Genomic DNA, 6,559 nt, shown 5'->3' on the forward strand with positions numbered 1-6,559 from the left:
TGTACCCCAGCGAACCAGTAAGGGTTCAGGTACTAGCCTGGAGTACCGGTGGGTGTACCAATACTACCGCAGAGTACCGGTGGGGGTACCGCTACTACCCCAGCATATCGGGTAGGGGTGCCAGGCCAACAACAGAGCATCAGGTAGGGATACCGGGACTAACACGGAGGCTCAGGTAGGAATGTCTGGTCTACACCGCGCGCCAGTAACGTCAGCAGGTGAACCCCAGTGAACCAGTAAGGGTTCACGTACTACCCCGGAGTACCGGTGGGTGTACCGATACTACCGCAGAGTAACGGTGGGGGTACCGCTACTACCCCAGAACATCGGGTATGAGTGCCAAGCCTATATGCGGAGCATCAGGTAGTGATAGCGGGTGTAACCTGTGGGGTCCGGTAGGGAGGCCAGGTCTAGTCCAGCGCGCACGAAGGGACAGCTGGTGTTCTCTGGCGCATCACAAAGGGTTCCGTTCCAAGCCCAGAGTACCGGTGGGGGAACCGGTTCTACCTTGAAACATCGGGTAGGTATACCAGGCCTACCCGGAGGGTCAGGTAGGAAGGGTGGGCGTAAAGCGGCGCGCCCGTAGGGTCAGCAGGTGTACCCCGGCGCACCAGTAAGGGTTCCGGTACAATCCAGGAGTACCGGTGGGTATAGCAAAATTACCGCGGGGTACCGGTGGGTGTACCGGTACTACCCCAGATTGTCGGGTAGGGGGCCAGGCCTACCGCAGAGCATCAGGTAGGGATACCGGGCCTAGCCTGGAGGGTCAGGTAGGAATGTCTGGTCTACACAGCACGCCCGTAAGGTCAGCAGGTGTACCCCAGCGAACCAGTAAGGGTTCAGGTACTACCCTGGAGTACCGGTGGGTGTACCAATACTACCGCAGAGTACCGGTGGGGGTACCGGTACTAGCCCAGCATATCGGGTAGGGGTGCCAGGCCAACAACGGAGCATCAGGTAGGGATACCGGGACTAACACGGAGGGTCAGGTAGGAATGTCTGGTCTACACCGTGCGCCAGTAACGTCAGCAGGTGTACCCCAGTGAACCAGTAAGGGTTCACGTACTACCCCGGAGTACCGGTGGGTGTACCGATCCTACCGCAGAGTAACGGTGGGGGTACCGCTACTACCCCAGAACATCGGGTATGGGTGCCAAGCCTATATGCGGAGCATCAGGTAGTTATAGCGGGTCTAACCTGTGAGGTCCGGTAGGGAGGCCAGGTCTAGTCCAGCGCGCACGAAGGGACAACTGGTGTTCTCTGGCGCATCACAAAGGGTTCCGTTCCAACCCCAGAGTACCGGTAGGGGAACCGGTTCTACCTTGAAACATCGGGTAGGTATACCAGGCCTACCCCGGCGGGTCAGGTAGGAAGGCTGGGCATAAAGCGGCGAGCCCATAGGGTCAGCAGGTGTACCCCGGCGCACCAGTAAGGGTTCCGGTACAATCCAGGAGTACCGGTGGGTATAGCAAAACTACCGCGGAATAGCGGTGGGTGTACCGGTACTACCCCAGATTGTCGGGTAGGGGGCCAGGCCTACCGCAGAGCATCAGGTAGGGATACCGGGCCTAGCCTGGAGGGTCAGGTAGGAATGTCTGGTCTACACAGCACGCCCGTAAGGTCAGCAGGTGTACCCCAGCGAACCAGTAAGGGTTCAGGTACTACCCTGGAGTACCGGTGGGTGTACCAATACTACCGCAGAGTACCGGTGGGGGTACCGGTACTAGCCCAGCATGTCGGGTAGGGGTGCCATGCCAACAACGGAGCATCAGGTAGGGATACCGGGACTAACACGGAGGGTCAGGTAGGAATGTCTGGTCTACACCGCGCGCCAGTAACGTCAGCAGGTGTACCCCAGTGAACCAGTAAGGGTTCACGTACTACCCCGGAGTACCGGTGGGTGTACCGATACTACCGCAGAGTAACGGTGGGGGTACTGCTACTACCCCAGAACATCGGGTATGAGTGCCAAGCCTATATGCGGAGCATCAGGTAGTGATAGCGGGTGTAACCTGTGGGGTCCGGTAGGGAGGCCAGGTCTAGTCCATCGCGCACGAAGGGACAGCTGGTGTTCTCTGGCGCATCACAAAGGTTTCCGTTCCAAGCCCAGAGTACCGGTGGGGGAACCGGTTCTAACTCAAAACATCTGGTAGGTATACCAGGCCTACCCCGGCGGGTAAGGTAAGAAGGGTGGGCGTAAAGCGGTGCGCCCGTAGGGTCAGCAGGTGTACCCCGGCGCACCAGTAAGGGTTCCGGTACAATCCAGGAGTACCGGTGGGTATAGCAAAAGTACCGCGGAGTACCGGTGGGTGTACCGGTACTACCCCAGATTGTCGGGTAGGGGGCCAGGCCTACCGCAGAGCATCAGGTAGGGATACCGGTCCTAGCCTGGAGGGTCAGGTAGGAATGTCTGGTCTACACAGCACGCCCGTAAGGTCAGCAGGTGTACCCCAGCGAACCAGTAAGGGTTCAGGTACTACCCTGGAGTACCGGTGGGTGTACCAATACTACCGCAGAGTACCGGTGGGGGTACCGGTACTAGCCCAGCATATCGGGTAGGGGTGCCAGGCCAACAACGGAGCATCAGGTAGGGATACCGGGACTAACACGGAGGCTCAGGTAGGAATGTCTGGTCTACACCGCGCGCCAGTAACGTCAGCAGGTGTACCCCAGTGAACCAGTAAGGGTTCACGTACTACCCCGGAGTACCGGTGGGTGTACCGATACTACCGCAGAGTAACGGTGGGGGTACCGCTACTACCCCAGAACATCGGGTATGGGTGCCAAGCCTAATGCGGAGCATCAGGTAGGGATAGCGGGTCTAACCTGTGGGGTCCGGTAGGGAGGCCAGGTCTAGTCCAGCGCGCACGAAGGGACAGCTGGTGTTCTCTGGCGCATCACAAAGGGTTCCGTTCCAAGCCCAGAGTACCGGTGGGGGAACCGGTTCTACCTTGAAACATCGGGTAGGTATACCAGGCCTACCCGGAGGGTCAGGTAGGAAGGGTGGGCGTAAAGCGGCGCGCCCGTAGGGTCAGCAGGTGTACCCCAGCGCACCAGTAAGGGTTCCGGTACAATCCAGGAGTACCGGTGGGTATAGCAAAATTACCGCGGGGTACCGGTGGGTGTACCGGTACTACCCCAGATTGTCGGGTAGGGGGCCAGGCCTACCGCAGAGCATCAGGTAGGGATACCGGGCCTAGCCTGGAGGGTCAGGTAGGAATGTCTGGTCTACACAGCACGCCCGTAAGGTCAGCAGGTGTACCCCAGCGAACCAGTAAGGGTTCAGGTACTACCCTGGAGTACCGGTGGGTGTACCAATACTACCGCAGAGTACCGGTGGGGGTACCGGTACTAGCCCAGCATATCGGGTAGGGGTGCCAGGCCAACAACGGAGCATCAGGTAGGGATACCGGGACTAACACGGAGGGTCAGGTAGGAATGTCTGGTCTACACCGTGCGCCAGTAACGTCAGCAGGTGTACCCCAGTGAACCAGTAAGGGTTCACGTACTACCCCGGAGTACCGGTGGGTGTACCGATCCTACCGCAGAGTAACGGTGGGGGTACCGCTACTACCCCAGAACATCGGGTATGGGTGCCAAGCCTATATGCGGAGCATCAGGTAGTTATAGCGGGTCTAACCTGTGAGGTCCGGTAGGGAGGCCAGGTCTAGTCCAGCGCGCACGAAGGGACAACTGGTGTTCTCTGGCGCATCACAAAGGGTTCCGTTCCAACCCCAGAGTACCGGTAGGGGAACCGGTTCTACCTTGAAACATCGGGTAGGTATACCAGGCCTACCCCGGCGGGTCAGGTAGGAAGGCTGGGCATAAAGCGGCGAGCCCATAGGGTCAGCAGGTGTACCCCGGCGCACCAGTAAGGGTTCCGGTACAATCCAGGAGTACCGGTGGGTATAGCAAAACTACCGCGGAATAGCGGTGGGTGTACCGGTACTACCCCAGATTGTCGGGTAGGGGGCCAGGCCTACCGCAGAGCATCAGGTAGGGATACCGGGCCTAGCCTGGAGGGTCAGGTAGGAATGTCTGGTCTACACAGCACGCCCGTAAGGTCAGCAGGTGTACCCCAGCGAACCAGTAAGGGTTCAGGTACTACCCTGGAGTACCGGTGGGTGTACCAATACTACCGCAGAGTACCGGTGGGGGTACCGGTACTAGCCCAGCATGTCGGGTAGGGGTGCCATGCCAACAACGGAGCATCAGGTAGGGATACCGGGACTAACACGGAGGGTCAGGTAGGAATGTCTGGTCTACACCGCGCGCCAGTAACGTCAGCAGGTGTACCCCAGTGAACCAGTAAGGGTTCACGTACTACCCCGGAGTACCGGTGGGTGTACCGATACTACCGCAGAGTAACGGTGGGGGTACCGCTACTACCCCAGAACATCGGGTATGAGTGCCAAGCCTATATGCGGAGCATCAGGTAGTGATAGCGGGTGTAACCTGTGGGGTCCGGTAGGGAGGCCAGGTCTAGTCCAGCGCGCACGAAGGGACAGCTGGTGTTCTCTGGCGCATCACAAAGGTTTGCGTTCCAAGCCCAGAGTACCGGTGGGGGAACCGGTTCTAACTCAAAACATCTGGTAGGTATACCAGTCCTACCCCGGCGGGTAAGGTAAAAAGGGTGGGCGTAAAGCGGCGCGCCCGAAGGGTCAGCAGGTGTACCCCGGCGCACCAGTAAGGGTTCCGGTGCAATCCAGGAGTACCGGTAGGTATAGCAAACTACCGCGGAGTACCGGTGGGTGTACCGGTACTACCCCAGATTGTCGGGTAGGGGGCCAGGCCTACCGCAGAGCATCAGGTAGGGATACCGGGCCTAGCCTGGAGGGTCAGGTAGGAATGTCTGGTCTACACAGCACGCCCGTAAGGTCAGCAGGTGTACCCCAGCGAACCAGTAAGGGTTCAGGTACTACCCTGGAGTACCGGTGGGTGTACCAATACTACCACAGAGTACCGGTGGGGGTACCGGTACTAGCCCAGCATTTCGGATAGGGGTGCCAGGCCAACAACGGAGCATCAGGTAGGGATACCGGGCCTAAAATGGAGGCTCAGGTAGGAATGTTTGGTCTACACCGTGCGCCAGTAACGTCAGCAGGTGTACCCCAGTGAACCAGTAAGGGTTCACGTACTACCCCGGAGTACCGGTGGGTGTACCGATACTACCGCAGAGTAACGGTGGGGGTACCGCTACTACCCCAGAACATCGGGTATGAGTGCCAAGCCTATATGCGGAGCATCAGGTAGTGATAGCGGGTGTAACCTGTGGGGTCCGGTAGGGAGGCCAGGTCTAGTCCAGCGCGCACGAAGGGACAGCTGGTGTTCTCTGGCGCATCATAAAGGTTTCCGTTCCAAGCCCAGAGTACCGGTGGGGGAACCGGTTCTACCTTGAAACATCGGGTAGGTATACCAGGCCTACCCCGGCGGGTCAGGTAGGAAGGCTGGGCATAAAGCGGCGAGCCCATAGGGTCAGCAGGTGTACCCCGGCGCACCAGTAAGGGTTCCGGTACAATCCAGGAGTACCGGTGGGTATAGCAAAACTACCGCGGAATAGCGGTGGGTGTACCGGTACTATCCCAGATTGTCGGGTAGGGGGCCAGGCCTACCGCAGAGCATCAGGTAGGGATACCGGGCCTAGCCTGGAGGGTCAGGTAGGAATGTCTGGTCTACACAGCACGCCCGTAAGGTCAGCAGGTGTACCCCAGCGAACCAGTAAGGGTTCAGGTACTACCCTGGAGTACCGGTGGGTGTACCAATACTACCGCAGAGTACCGGTGGGGGTACCGGTACTACCCCAGCATATCGGGTAGGGGTGCCACGCCAACAACGGAGCATCAGGTAGGGATACCGGGACTAACACGGAGGGTCAGGTAGGAATGTCTGGTCTACACCGCGCGCCAGTAACGTCAGCAGGTGTACCCCAGTGAACCAGTAAGGGTTCACGTACTACCCCGGAGTACCGGTGGGTGTACCGATCCTACCGCAGAGTAACGGTGGGGGTACCGCTACTACCCCAGAACATCGGGTATGAGTGCCAAGCCTATATGCGGAGCATCAGGTAGTGATAGCGGGTGTAACCTGTGGGGTCCGGTAGGGAGGCCAGGTCTAGTCCAGCGCGCACGAAGGGACAGCTGGTGTTCTCTGGCGCATCACAAAGGTTTCCGTTCCAAGCCCAGAGTACCGGTGGGGGAACCGGTTCTAACTCAAAACATCTGGTAGGTATACCAGGCCTACCCCGGCGGGTCAGGTAGGAAGGCTGGGCATAAAGCGGCGAGCTCATAGGGTCAGCAGGTGTACCCCGGCGCACCAGTAAGGGTTCCGGTACAATCCAGGAGTACCGGTGGGTATAGCAAAAGTACCGCGGAGTACCGGTGGGTGTACCGGTACTACCCCAGATTGTCGGGTAGGGGGCCAGGCCTACCGCAGAGCATCAGGTAGGGATACCGGGCCTAGCCTGGAGGGTCAGGTAGGAATGTCTGGTCTACAGAGCACGCCCGTAAGGTCAGCAGGTGTACCCCAGCGAACCAGTAAGGGTTCAGGTACTACCCTGGAG

The sequence above is a fragment of the Accipiter gentilis genome, unplaced genomic scaffold (assembly GCF_929443795.1).
Source record: "Accipiter gentilis unplaced genomic scaffold, bAccGen1.1, whole genome shotgun sequence".
Taxonomy (NCBI): domain Eukaryota; kingdom Metazoa; phylum Chordata; class Aves; order Accipitriformes; family Accipitridae; genus Astur; species Astur gentilis.